At 31.8% G+C, this 16,133-nt stretch overlaps 1 pseudogene across 1 annotated transcript in view; it reads right to left on the bottom strand.

Annotated features, from left to right (window-relative positions):
* LOC149828652 (aldehyde dehydrogenase family 2 member C4-like) overlaps positions 1 to 16,133 on the bottom strand; it is a 184,582-nt pseudogene that overhangs the window by 86,573 nt on the left and 81,876 nt on the right. The gene's annotated exons all lie outside the window — the stretch shown is intronic.

Here is a 16,133-nt window from a genome sequence, read left to right as displayed (position 1 = left end):
GTCATGTAAAAAAAGATTAGGTTTTTTCGTAAATGATTGCGGTTGTAAATCACATCGATTTATAGTTTTAAAGTTACCACAACAACGATACATCTTTGTTAGTCTTTGTGAATGAAATCGATATGTATTTATGAAGTTATCGCGACAAAAATATGTCTTTGTGAAGGAAATCGATTTGTATTTATAAAGTTACCTCGATTTGTATCGTTGAATTATTCTCGATTTGTATTTTACTAAGTCTATACATCGTGTGTCTTTATTTATTGTTTTTTTTTTCCATTTATTAATCAGTCATTGTGTAAATCGTTTTATGGCCAAACCATTGGTCATGATGTATTGTAACTAGATACTCATATTTTTGGTAAATGAATGTGGATGTAAATAACCTCGATTTGTATTTAAGAAGCTACCACGATAATGATATATCTTTGTTTGTCTTTGTGAACGATATCGATATATAATATCGTGATTTACTCATATCGATTTGCAACTGTTATTAAAATATTATTTCTGTATAAAACATAAATCGGTATCATGTTGTAAATCACGTCGAATTTACCTTAATTTTTTTCGTTGAATTTCACGTCGATTTGTATTTATGGGTTTAGGTGGGGAAATGATTGGATTGGGTTGTACAACGATGTGTATATTTGAAGGCTAGCTGAGACAATAATTTGTCTGTGCACTTTTATCGCGATTTGTACTCATACATATTGCGATTGTCATCCAGTTGTGGCTGATATAGACGTCATTATGTCGCGATAGGACACTACATGGTATAACGATTTATATACCAAATAAATCACTATACAGGCAATTTACTAATGGTGTAAAAATTAAGCATTTTATTTACAAAACAACTTTTTGCGCAATGATTCAACTACAATATATGTATAATGATTTGTATATGTTAAGGCTAGATGAGACAATAATTTTCACTAATAGTATAAGTACTAAACAACGACAATTTACCTACGGTATCAAAATTGTAGCTCTGTAGGCTAGATGAGACAACAATTTATACATGTGAAGGATACATATTACAACAATCTATACATGTGAAGGATACTTTATTAAACATAATTCACATGTGATTCCTATGTTTTATAGTTCACTTTTGAATTGATTGGAGTCTGTCATGAAACAGAACAATATAAGACACTACATTAAGTTTCACAAGAAATGCAAACATCTTCCCAACATTGATTATATACCAAAAGACTTGTAAAACTGAAGCTATCATTCCGAAAAAACTGGTCAGGTGGATTGAAGGTTACAACGTTGTAGTGCACGTTTGTAGGGTATTGCTACATGTTAAAAATTACACAAGTTAGATGATGTCTTCTTTTAAATCGTTGTAATTTTGAAAAGATTTTTAAATGAAGAACATGTGAAAACCAGACATCAAATAATAAAAACTGGTTTTCACTAGTGGATGAGACCGGGTCGAACTCAAGGAACGGGAATATTTCATATTCAAACACACAAATCTAAACTATTCTTTATTACTGTATTATTAAAATGTAAAATATACGAGAAAAGTAAAAACAACTAACTATTACAACAAATGAATACCCTTCGCAGAGGGCAAAAAATGCAATATTTACAAACCCAAAATCAAATTCCTAATTCTAAACTGAAAATAACAACTTCTATTCTTGTGCTTCCCGTGTCGTGCAATCACTTCTGCTCCACTCTTGTGCTATCCTACACAAATCAAATGAACACGAGCAGTACCAGAGGTAGAAATAAAACTATACTAAAAAAAATACTAATTAAATGCTAGAAAACTTGAAAGAAATATGATAGCTAATCACTTAACAAATGATTAATGACTTACTTAACTAATCACTGCCAATGACTAAACTAATCAACTAACTAGTTATTTAACTGATCAACTAAGGAAATTCAATTAACAACTAACCTAATTAACAAAACAGAAAATGAGCTATATAAAAAAACACACACGAAAATGAATGATTTAAAACTAAAAACAATTGAGACGACAAATAAGAAATGAATTGTATAAACTGGAAAATGAATATAACAACTAAGCTAAATGAATGATAGGAAGTGAATTAAAGAATATAGGAAATGAATGTATAATAAAACTAGAAATCAGAATGTAAAGAAACACATGAAATGCATAAAAAACACAGAAAATGATATGAAAAACAGGAATTCGGAAAAAAAAAAACAGAAAATGCAAAATGAAGAAAACATGAAATTGCAGGAAATAAAAAAAATAGGGAAAATGAGATATCATCCGGTAAGAAAGCAAGAAATTGGAATTAGCCACTACAATTAAAATGAGATCTATACTAAACTGGAAATTTGGAAATGACTAAATTGAAACTAGTATAAAGAAAATAACAACAACATGAATTCAGACAATGAACAATAGTAGATGGAAAAAATTAGGAAATATAATGTTGTAAAACAACACACAAAAAATTAAGAAAAGAATCAAAATAATGCAAAAGAGGAAAACTGAAGAATGAAAGAAACCACACTCAAATTACAGGAAATAATTGATTACACTAAAAAGGAAATAACAAATGCAATAAAAAAAAATAGAAAATCAATTAAACAAACAAAAGCAGGAAATATAAAATGGAACAAACAGAAATTTGAATAAAAAATAAAAGCAGAAACATGAAAAAGTTAAAAACATGAAATTCGAACTGTAAAGAGACAGGAAAATGATTTTAGTAAATGAACAAACAAGGATCTACAATTGATCAACAGGAATTTCAGAATGAAAAAATCAAAACAGGAAAAAAAATACTTGAAAGACAGGAAATTAAAAAAAAACTGAAGAACAGCAGGAATCTACTCTATGTGATGAATGAAAACAGGATTTAACAGCAGATAATAAACGACTTATGAAACTAAAATGCTAACAAACAAATTAACAACATTACAAATGAATTAAAGACATCTAAATAACAAATCAACAAAACAACAGATCGGACAATGAACAGAAAAAGGAAAAAAAATTTGAAACAACAACTATCGATTTTTTTTTCTTTTCGTTTTTCCATAGAATCAATTGAAGAAAGAAGAAGATGAATATGATGAATCTGAAGTAGAAGAAGCAGAAGAAGAAGAAGAAGAAGAAGAAGAAGAAGAAGAAGAAGAAGAAGAAGAAGAAGAAGAAGAAGAATCGTACCGTAACCAGAGGGATTAGAAGAGAATTTGGCCTCCACCGCCCACGCTGCCGCCGACTGAAGAACCTCCACCGGATTGAGGAAGACGAGAAGGAGGGAGAAGGGGAAGAAAGGGAAAAAGGAGGAAGAAGAAGGAGAAAAGAGAGGGAACAGAGGAATTCGGCGGTTTGGAGAAGGGGAAAAGAAAGGCAACAGAGGAGAAAGAGGGAAGCTTAGGCACAAGAGGGGAGACACCTTGTTTTTTTTCGTTTTTCAGCTTTTAAAGAAGCAAACCGGTTTGAACCGGTTTGTAAAAAAAAAAATCAATTTTTAAAATCACAAACCGGTTTGAACCGGTTTGTTACAATTTGTTTTTTCAGTTTTTTCAAAAAGCCCAAACCGTGTAATGGTTTGTTTTATTATTTTCAAAAATCTAAAAATTGTTTTAAAGAATTTTATTTGCTAAAAAACTCAAAACTAAACTAAACTACTCTAATCTAATTCTACTTATTATTATTATTATTATTTATTTTATTTTTATTGAAAACTAAAACTAAACTACTATGTTAATATCAAACATTAAAATATGTACTAAAATATACAAATAAAGCTATTTTTCATACATTTTCTATTTTGAAATCATTTTAGCTCATTTAACGAAAACTAGCATAAACTTGGGTTTTTAAAACATTTTTTCATAAAATCATGCATATTTTAATGTTAATTCACCTTGAAATATATGCATGATCAAATACCCTCATGCTTATGTTTTGCTAGTCCTCAAGCAAACTAGACAAATGCATGAAATGAAAACTATCACCTAACTCACTTTCGTAGGAATCGCGGTTGCATTTAGCTCATGCAACAAGCTCTTTCAACCCTTGGGTTACCTCAGTGGATGAGTAAGGTCTCGTGAGGGTTTGCAGTGATGCTACCCACAAACATCTCTGTCATGTATGCATAATATTACACATCTTCACAAGCAGTAGGTAATCAAAGACTTTATTTTCACCAATATTTCATGTTATTTCAAAATCAAAACATAATTAGAGTCTTTTATATACCACCACAGAAACAGAATTTCTTTCACTTTTCTAAATATTACAATTATTTATATTTTATTCTTAAAAAATCCAATAAAAATATATTATTATTTACTTATCCTCACTCATATGTTTTCTGCACAAGTTTTCTCAGTCACACTTCTAAGCATTGAACTTTCCTTTCTTTTTAAGCTCTTTTCTTGATTTTTCATTTTTTCACGCTTTTTCTTTTTGCGTATTCATTCTTCTCTTATAGCTTGCGTATGGTCTACTTTTATGCCTTGTGCAATGTCAATATCTTCTATACTTTTTCACTGCGTACCAAAAGATATCAACTAAGACATAAAAGTGACTTCCTTCATTCACCTTTATAATGTGAGAGTCAAACATTTCAACTTGTATATGTTCTCAGCTACTTAGGATCACGAAGTTTTCCACTATCCTTTTCAAAATGGAATTCAAAAGTTTCAACTTACATCTAAGTCCCATCTACTCAGGATTGTGGAATTATCCAAACAACCTAACGCATGCTCTTTTTCACTTTTTGAACTCATTTTTACACTTTTGTTCATTTGCTTAGTTTTTCAAAAATACAACTGTGCATATTCATATTTGTGATTCAAAATAAATTCTAACATGTATCTATCATCATTTCTTCGAAATCCACATAAACAACCATAATTTTTATATCTATGTCAGAAAAAAATTTCGTGGGGCTTAAAAATCCTCTAAAAACATCAGATTTGAAATAACATTCATATAAGTTCAAACTCTTTCTTTAAAAACCTACTTTTCATGAGAGATGTGTAAACATGTGCAAGAACATGAACAAAAATATCAAGGTGTGCAAACTACACCCTCCCCCATGCTTGAATGACACTGTCCCAGTGGCACTCCCCCATGCTTATATGAAACTAAATGAATGCACATGAGAGGAAATAAATGAGGGAAAAGAGTAGAATAACATGACATGAATTAAAAATGTACGTTCTATGAATGTAATGAATGCAATGTGTACATGACATGACATAAAACTCATAGAAAGAGGTAGAAAACAAAAAATAAAACCAAAATAAAAATCTACAAATCCTAAAAACGAATGTACCTCCCTCCCGCTCTCTGGCGATCGCCCCCCTCCTGCTCTCCATTGACCACCCTCTCTTTCTCTCCGGCTGCCGCCCCCTCCCTCCCTCTCTTCGGTCGTCGATCACACCCTCCTCTGCTCTGCCTCTCGTCTCTGTCCCCCTTCCTTGCGAAAGCCGGCGACTGAAGCCGTCGGTGGCCTCCGAGCTCGATGACCCATCGCCTCCTCCTTTGTCCCCTCCCTCTCTTCGGCGACCGGCCCCTTCCTCTCTGGCATTCTTGTGCACACCGGCGGGAGCTTCTTTCACCTTTTTTTTTCTGCAACAGGCCTGGCAAGAGCTCCTTTCACCGTTTCTCTCTAGTATTTTTTCTAACATAAATGTTGCTGATTTTACATAGATCGGAAGGTCACATAACAAAACCTTCCCTATGTTTTGATTCTTGGATTGTGAATTTGGGTTCTTCCAATTTTGTTGTTTGGTTGGTTTGAAAAGGTGTTCACTTGATGAATATTTGATTTTTGGGCTTCTTAGTCTTAAAAAGAGAAAATAGCATTCCTACACATTCGATGTTTGATGCTTGATGGTTGTTATTTGATATTTGATACATTTTTTTTTATCAAAATTGTTGCTCTCAAACAGTAGAATATAATAAACACTCAAATGTTATTAGCTTTAATTAGTTTTCATTTAATTATTAGCTTAAATTAGAAATCGGTAGTAGAAATCTTTATTTATTTTTATTCTTTTAATTTAGCTGAATATATTAGAGTTATTTATTGTTCTTATTAGTTAGTTAAAATTAATATTGATTTCCAGAAATTACTTTTTATCAATCAGATTAGAAATAGTTGTTTTAATTCAATTATTGTTTTTAGTTAAGTAGTTTAATTTAGTTGATTTAAGAATCGCGAGTTATCATTTTTTTAAAATTTCTAATTAGTTAGTTTTAATTACTGTCAACTTTGATTTTCACATCAGTTAGACTAGAGTAAGTAGTTAGAAATTAATTTAGATCAACTTGTGTAGAAATCATTTAATTAATTCAGCCAAATTTTCATTTATTGCAATTGTCATTTGTTGGAATAGTATAGAATATTTTCCTTAATTAGTAAATTGTTATGGATTTAAAATTAGATTTAGGTTTATCTAGTTAATTAGTTTTAATCTGATATACGTAGTTAGTTTTAGTTTTAATGCAGAGTTGATTTTTTTTGCCTTGCATAGTCGTTAATTAATGCATAGTTGCCGAGTTCTTGTTTTCATCCGTAGTTTCATAATTTATTAGATTAGGTAGATAAAGTATTTAGATTATTTAGTTTTTCAGTTGTTATTAGTTACCTTGTATGTTCATATAGCATGTTAAGGAGTAATGGTAAGATATTATGCTAGTTAGTTTATTAATTTCTTGTTTTTTGAATGCCTTAGAATACATATGAGCATGATTGAATCACATACAAAGTTTTTTGACTGCCTTAGAACATATATAAGCATGATTGAATCACATATAAAGTTTTTTGACTGCCTTAGAACACATATGAGCATGAATGAATCAATATAAATGTTTTTTGACTGCCTTAAAACACATATGAGCATGATAGAATCACATATAAAGTGTTTTTACTGCCTTAGAACACATATGAGCATGATTAAATCACATATAAAGTTTTTTTACTGCCTTAGAACACATATGAGCATGATTGAATCAATATGCAAGTTTTTTTACTGCCTTAGAACACATATGAGCATGAATGAATCAATATACAAGTTTTTTACTGCCTTAGAACACATATGAGCATGATAGAATCACATATAAAGTTTTTTGACTGCCTTAGAACACATATGAGCATAACTGAATCGCATATAAAGTTTTTTTAATGCCTTAGAACACATATGAACATGATTGAATCACATATAAAGTTTTTTGACTGCTTTAGAACAAATATGAGCATGATTGAATCACATATAAAGTTTTTTGACTGCCTTAGAACACATATGAGCATGAATGAATCAATATACAATTTTTTTGACTACCTTAGAACACATATGAGCATGATAGAATCACATATAAAGTTTTTTTACTACCTTAGAACACATATGAGCATGATTGAACCAATATGCAAGTTTTTTTACTGCCTTAGAACACATATGAGCATTAATAAATCAATATACAAGTTTTTTTACTACCTTAGAACACATATGAGCTTGATATAATCATATATAAAGTTTTTAACTGCCTTAGAACACATATGAGCATAACTCAATCACTTAATGATTTGCAGGCTCCAAACAAGAAGAACAGATGGATTCTAGACAGTGGATGTTCAAAACACATGACTGGAATTTCAGACCTCTTTGCTGTTCTTCATAAAAAGGAAGGAGGAACCGTCACCTTTGGTGATAACAACAAAGGTTTGATAATAGGTATTGGTAATATTTGAAATATAGATAAACCTCTTATCAAAGACGTTCTCCTTGTTAAAGGCTTAAAACATAACCTTCTAAGTATTAGTCAAATGTGTGATACAGGTTATAAAATTAGCTTTAATCATAATGCTTGTCTTATAGCAGACACCAACAAAAATACTATCTTAAAAGGTATAAGAAAAAATAATATATATGAACTATACCTAGAAAACATCACTGAACATTGCCTCATAGCTAATAATGACTCTCAACATCTATGGCACATGAGAATGGGTCATGTCAATTCTAAATACATGTCTAAATTAGCTAAAGATAAGTTAGTACGTGGGTTACCCAAAATATCTTTTAAAAAGGATTATTTTTGTGATGCATGTCAATTAGGAAAACTGTCAAAATCTTCTTTCAAATCAAAAAATATCATTTCAAGCAAAAGACCTTTAGAGCTTCTCCACCTGGATCTTTTTGGTCCTTCAAGGATAGCTAGTCATAATCACAATAAATACGTTTTTGTCATTGTAGATGACTACTCAAGATTTACTTGGGTGATATTTTTGAAAAACAAAAGTGATACGTTTTGTCAATTTGAAATTTTATGTAAAAAATTACAAAATGAAAAATCTTGTTCTATTGTTAAAATCCGTAGTGACCATGGAGGAGAATTTGAAAATGAACTTTTTGAAAATTTTTGTAACTTGCATGGTATTTCTCATAACTTTGCCTTTCCTAGAGCTGCACCTCAAAATGGTGTAGTAGAAAGAAAGAATAGAACCCTTCAGGAATCTGCTAGAACTATGCTCCAACACAATAATCTTGCTAAATCTTTTTGGGCAGAAGCTGTTAATACTGCATGCTATATAACTAATAGAGTTCTCATTAGACCCTTATTAAATAAAACTCCCTATGAACTATTCTATGACAGAACTCCAAGAATAGACTATTTCAAAGTCTTTGGTTGTAAATGCTTTATCCTAAACACAAAAGATAGCCTAGATAAATTTGATGCTAAATCTATTGAAGGCATATTTCTAGGATATTCAAGTCATAGTAAAGCATACAGGGTTTTCAATAAGTGTTTTAAGTCTGTTGAAGAATCTATGCATGTTAGTTTCTGTGAATCTATTGATCAATCTGTTCATAAGCAAACTAACGATGATGATGTTGAAAGTACAGATTTATTTTTAGATAACACAACTAAGTCTAATGAAGATGATCATCAAAGAACATTTGTCGATATCAAAGATCATCCTCAAAAGCAGATTTTGGGAGAACAGACAAAGGGGGTTCAGACTAGAGCTCAGCTAGAACGGATTGCAAATATGGCATTCATTTCTCAACTTGAACCAAAGAAGATTGATGAAGCCATCATCGATGAGTTCTGGATGCTAGCCATGACTGAAGAACTGAATCAATTCCAAAGGAATGAAGTTTGGGATCTTGTACCAAGACCAAAGGATCATCCAATCATTGCGACAAGATGGATCTTCAGAAACAAGCTAGATGAAACAGGTAATGTTATAAGAAATAAGGCAAGACTAGTAGCTCAAGGATACAACCAGGAGGAAGGTATTGATTTTGATGAAACATTTGCTCCTGTTGCTAGACTTGAATCTATTAAAATGTTTTTAGCATATGCAAGCTATATGGATTTCAAATTATATCAAATGGATGTTAAAAGTGCTTTTCTAAATGGTTTTATAAATGAAGAAGTTTATGTAAAACAACCTTCAGGATTTGAAAATGAACAATATCCAGATCATGTTTTCAAACTCAAACGTGCTTTGTATGGTTTAAAACAAGCACCTCGTGCTTGGTATGATAGACTTAAAACCTTTTTGTTAAAAACTGGTTTTTCTGTAGGCAAAGCAGACTCTACATTATTTGTAAAAATAGTGAATAATCATACCCTAATTGTTCAAATATATGTAGACGATATCATCTTTGGATCTTCTAACAACACTCTTTGTGAAGAATTTTCTAAGTCCATGCAGAAAGAATTTGAAATGAGTATGATGGGAGAACTCACCTACTTTCTTGGACTGCATATTAAGCAAACCAAGGATGGAGTTTTCATTAATCAATCTAAGTATGCTCGTGAACTACTGAAGAGGTTCAACATGAACTCAACTGCTTCAAAAACAACTCCTATGAGCACTACTACTGTTTTGGACAAAGATGAAGATGGTAAGTCTGTTGATACAAAGGTATACCGAGGTATGATAGGATCACTTCTCTATTTAACTGCTAGCCGTTCAGATATTATGTTCAGTGTTTGCTTGTGAGCTAGATTTCAGTCAAATACAAAAGAATCACATCTTAAGGCTGTAAAAAGAATAATGAGATATTTAAAAGACACAATTGATTTTGGATTATTCTATCCAAAATCCTCTACATTTAATTTAATCTCATACAGCGATGCTGACTTTGCTGGAAGCAAATCTGACAGAAAAAGCACAAGTGGAACATGTCATATGCTAGGGCACTCACTTGTATCATGGTTCAGTAAGAAACAAAACTATGTATCCTTATAAACTACTGAAGCCGAATACATTGCTGCTAGCCTAGCCTGTACACAAGTTATCTGGATGAAACAAACCTTAAAAGATTTTGGTTTAAATTTTGAAAATACAATTATTTTTTGTGATAATACTAGTGCGATAAACTTATCTAAGAATCCTATTTTACACTCACGAACTAAGCACATTCAAATAAGACACCACTTCTTAAGAGAACAAGTCTTAAACAATATAATTAAACTAGAATTCATACCCACTAATCAACAATTAGCAGCCATTTTCACTAAACCATTGAAACATGAAGACTTTACACGAATTAGAAGAGAACTAGGAATATGCAAACTAAGTGACTTATAAATTAATCACACTTATTATAATACTTCTTATAAGTTTTGTTAAAATCTTATTTTAAAAGTTTTTTTCTTCTTATCGATTTTTGTTAGTCAAACTAGATTTCCCTATTCACGCACACTTTAAAACTCTTATAAGACACATTCTTTATGTCTTTCAACTTGTCATCTTTTCAAGTACACATCCATTATGACTTATTGTCCTATCTTCTTTCACTTATATCCATAAAAACTAATTATATTAAAAGCTATCATAACATTGTTCACATCACTCATCTCATAACTCCTTTATTATTTTTGTCCTTTTGTGAAAACTTCTCTTACGTTAAATTGATTCACCTTCAACATGAAAACATATTAGTTTATGAGAACTCTTGCTTTTCGAATTATTAGTTAAAATCGAATGTTTATTTTGGTTCTTTTACCTTTCTCTAAAAGATCTAGTTGCTATGTTCTCACGTAAATTTTTACTATATCATTTAATATATCATAGATTACGTACACTCTATTATATCTCACGTAAATTTTTACTATATCATTTAATATATCATAGATTACGTACACTCTATTATATCTCACGTAAAACTTTACTATATCATCTGTTATATAATAGCCTAAAAGAACTATCTATTATCATCTCTTCATGCTTTACATCTCTTACAAAAAGTATTTGTACTCCACCCATTAGTACGTTTTGTATCACCTTTTTTTTTTTCTCTCTCTCTCTCTATATTATACGAAGCTCCTTTTTCATCTGTGACCATCACTCTCTCATACATTTTATATCTCTCTCCATTCTTGTCGGACCGAGTTTGTGACTCCTTTACTTGTTTAAAACTTAACTTTATTCTCTATAAACTTCCTCAAATCGAATTTCTTTAAAAATATGTTTATCAAATAAACAATAATTCATATCAATCATAACTTTATGTCTTTTATCAATCATGATTTTTTATTACTTCTTATCCTACTCGAAAATCCATACATGTCATCTCACTTTTTCTCTATGACTACTCTCACTCCTTCCACGCATATCCATAAAAATATTTCTTATACAAGCAATTACTACTCTTCATTCATAAATATCTTTTTGTCTCATCACTATTCATAGTCAAAGTGTGTCCCTCTCATCTTTTGTGAAGACACATTAATCATGACACATTTTTTTAAGGCATTCTTTTCCTTCAAAAATGTCATATCTTTCAAACCACATATCCGTATCACCCTTCTTTATGTCTAGTCATTCTTTTTCCACACATATCAAAATATATACTTATTAAATAACAAATTATTGCCTCTCACTCTCTTATCTTTATTTGTCTTATTCCAAAATCACTCTTCACGAATTTGGAATGCTTTCACATCAAGTAATATCATGTAGAAAAAGTTGTTTGTTTTATTAGGCCATTATTTTCTTCACTCTCTTCAATATGTCACTCCATACTCCATTCATATCATTTCTCACTACTCGATACACTCTCCCATAGTATATTTGTTCAAATCAATGTCCTTCTTAACTTACATACCAATATGATACACTATCTTCCACCATTGATTTGATTTGTCATTCACAAGCCCCTTAACTTACAACTCACAAATTTCCTTATTCAAACTACAATCCAAAAATCATTCACTTCCATTGTCATTCAATTATTGTCACAATTATTTTCTCTCTTCTATTTAATCGTTTGGTTCATTCCTCACCAATACCACTCGTAGCTCACTATCTTCATACATACCATTCCAATTTCCTTATTTTCTCTCTCAACTTCCTTTTGCAATGGCTTCCTCTTCAACCTCTACAATCACTGCTGCAGATCTTAGGTATCCAAGTCTTTTTCATGACTACAACTTACTTTGTTCTCGACCCATTCATGAAGGAAAATTAGTTCACTATGAAGACTTCATGCTATTTGACCTAGACAACTATCTCCCCGAACTCAAACATCTACTAAGATCTTCATCCCAAGCTGCCTACTATCCTGAACTAGTTCGACTATTCTATACAAACTTTTCTACTGATCATGAACAAACTACAATCACCAGTAAAGTCTGAGGAAAGCTGATATTTTTTGATGCTTCCGACCTAGGTAGAATTCTAAACCTACCTTCCACCGCCACCGACCTCAACAACATAGTACCAATCGAACGATCGGTACTTCAAAAAATTCTTTTCTGCACCAACTGCTACCCACTTCCCTGGCACATGAGGAATCTCCAACCTCATGCTCAATTACTTGCCCAGATTCTTCTCCACAATATCTATCCCAAGCTTCCCCGCAAGGGATTAGTTCCACGAAAAATCTCTCTCCTTATCTACGCCATTTTCTCCTCTACTCCAATAAACTGGTCCTCTATTCTTTTCGACCTTTTTATTCGTTATAAAAAATTCAAGCCTCTTCTTTTCGGGTGTTTTATAACTCCCATTCTCAAATACTTCAAAGTACCCCTTCACAACGAAGTTATCCTCCATCCCTCTCAGGTCCTCGATGCTACCACCTTCAATCTAAGGTCCCTGCACATGCCCGGCTCTGATGAAGAAGATCCAACATCCACCTTCAATTACTTCCCTGCTCTGATGGATGTCCAGCATTCTCAGGATCGTATTCTTCGCCATCAAGCCTCGTTGCAGCAAACCCTACAGGCCCTCCAGTCGGATCAAGTCAACCGAACACATCAACCTACTCCACCTTCGGGATAAACTTATTTTTTTGACTATATTATTTATTATTGGTCTGTAATAACTCTCTTACTCTGATCCCTTCCTTTTTGTCTATGACAAAGGGGGAGAAAACCTGTCTCCATTATTGGAGAAATACTCTCTTTAAACATTTTTCAATATTTTATCATATTATTATTTCTATGCATAATGTCTTTTTGACAGGAGGAGCATATTTTTGTCATTATCAAAAAGGGGGAGAATGTTGAGAAACTCTGTTTTGATGTCACATAATATGATACACTGTCGTATTTGATTTTATATGATATGATAATATATCCTCTTGAAAAATGTTATATTATGACTGAATATGTTTTGCCATAAATCTAACGAGTATTTGATGCAAGGATATCTCACCCAAAAAGGATGGAGACTTCCTGTTCAAGTACAACTAGTGCAATCATACTCCTTGAAGAAAAAGCTTGATGAGCCATGCATTTCTAAAGATCAACTGAAGAGATCGGCTACCTCAAGATGAAGACTTTTTTCTTCTTTAGAGTCATATGTAGCAGAACCTTCAGGAACATGCATATTGCATATTACATACTCATTCATAAAAACTATATCATAAAAGTATACGATAGTTTCAAAAAGCTCCTTTTTGAAAACTAATAATTGTACCTTCTTACAACCCTTTATGAAAAAGGTATTTTGACATGATTTCAAAATGTAATAATTGTACCTTACATCATATACAAGACAACATGAAAAGAAATGTAGGAAAAAGACAAAACATGAAATCGGCTACATAAAGAAAAACAAATATAATATGTTTTGAAAAGACTCTAGTTACCTTCTTTAAAGAAATGATTTTAAATATAGGAAAAAGACAAAACATGAAATCGGCTACATAACAAATATAATATGTTTTGAAAAGACCCTTGTTACCATCTTTAAAGAAATGTTTTCAAATATAGGAAAAAGACAAAACATGAAAATCGGCTACACAAAGAAAACAAATATAATAAAGGTTTTGAAAAGACTCTAGTTACCTTTTTACAAACCCATAGAATGTCGACTTACTTGAAGTCATCATTCTCTTTGTATAGCATTAAATACCTCCTGTAAGAAATCCTTGTTAAATATCCTTCTCAAGAATGTCGACTTTCTTGTAGTCCTCATTCTCTCTGAAGACTTTGAAAACCACAACATAAAGAAAACACTTGACATGACTATGTACAAATAAATATCTCAAAGCACTCATTGTACTTACACTCATTTAAAGTAAAGAAGTACTTATGTACCTCAAATCATTAATTAGAATAAAGACAAAACCGCAATCCAATGTTTAATGTACTATTGTAATAAATAGACTTTTTACATAAAATATGTATTACCTAAAAAATTACAACAACTAATGTACCCTATATTTTACTTTTATGGAAAAAGACTTTTTCGAATTTCTCTAAAAGATGTTTTTTAAATGACATATCATTTCACATCTCAAGAAGGCTACAATTTCAAAATATAACGACTACTTTTTTATAAGCTATATAAACACACTCAAATAAACTATTCAACATGGAATGGAATGAACATGTGAGCTTACAACGAGAAAAATTTCTATTCGATATTTGAAAAGAGAGCCTTGAAAAAGAAAGAGAAAAAGAAAAGAAAGAAAAAAAGAAAAAGTCAAGTCCAGCTCTTTGACAAAGAGTATCCTCTGAGTGACAAACAGAACATTCTGAGAATCCTTCATTCGTGCATTCATATCATTCTGAAGGTTCTATAGGAAGTATTGTAACTCTGTTATTCACTGTTTTCCTTCTTTGTTGAAAGAAGTAGACCTCTATGAAAGAGGTTGTTGCCCTTCTCTGTTGATAGAAGAAGACCTCTATGGAAGAGGGTGTGCCCCTTCTCTGTTGGGAGAAGAAGACCTCTGAGGAAGAGGGTGTTGTACTATTTTTTCGGTGACTCGGATGTTATAGTGGAAAGCTCAAGTGGTTTGCTTGGGGACTGGATGTAGGTCTGGGTATTGACCGAACCAGTATAAATTCTGTGTTTTATGTGTTGTGCCTTATTGTCTGATTATTTTATTTTATCAATCTTTATCGAATTTCACTATTCATCCCCCCTCTAGTGGAATTTCAATATGAATGTGACTCATTTAACAATGACAGAGTAATACTGCAGAGGATGTTAGCAGAGATACAGTAAAGTAACGAAGCATACGATGCATAAAACCGTGATATATAACAGAGGGATGACAAATCAACGTGAACGGCATGATAAACCAACTACATTTACGAAATATAACAGGGGGAATTCAAAGAAAACAAGATCGAGACGATAATATACAATGAAAACAAGAAATTGAAGAACTAAAGAAAATTTGTAACTAAAACAAGGGTGTTGGAATCTGAGGATTCCTATTGTTTTTGCATAGGGGAGGATCGTGGTTGCTATAAGCAACCCGATGCTTACCCAGAGTGCTCTAATGGGGTAAAAAACAAGAGAGTTAATAAAATCAGAAACAACAACAAAAAAAAATGAGAAAAAGGGAAATGAAGAAGAAGATAAAAAAAAAGTGAAAGGCAGATGCTGAAAATTAAATAAATTAGAGAAAGCAAATTTGCTATAAGGAAAAGAAAACATGGGAATCTGATAATTCCTATTGATTTGCAATTGGTGGGTCGATCCTGCTATACACAGGTCGATCCCATCCTTAATGCTTTTGTAAGAGGGAACGAAAGAGAAGACCAGAAGAAAAAGATCTGAACAAAAGGAGAATATGCAATAAGGAGGAAAAGAATTTTTATAGAAGATCAAAAGGAAGGAGGAGTGCTTACCTACTTATGAATCTGTAAATGTTCGGCCAATCTTTAGCTGATTGAAGAGGAAGCACCGGAG

The sequence above is a fragment of the Nuphar pumila genome, chromosome 9, assembly GCF_984573655.1.
Source record: "Nuphar pumila chromosome 9, dmNupPumi1.hap1.1, whole genome shotgun sequence".
Lineage (NCBI taxonomy): Eukaryota > Viridiplantae > Streptophyta > Magnoliopsida > Nymphaeales > Nymphaeaceae > Nuphar > Nuphar pumila.
This window is presented reverse-complemented; position numbering and strand designations above follow the sequence as displayed.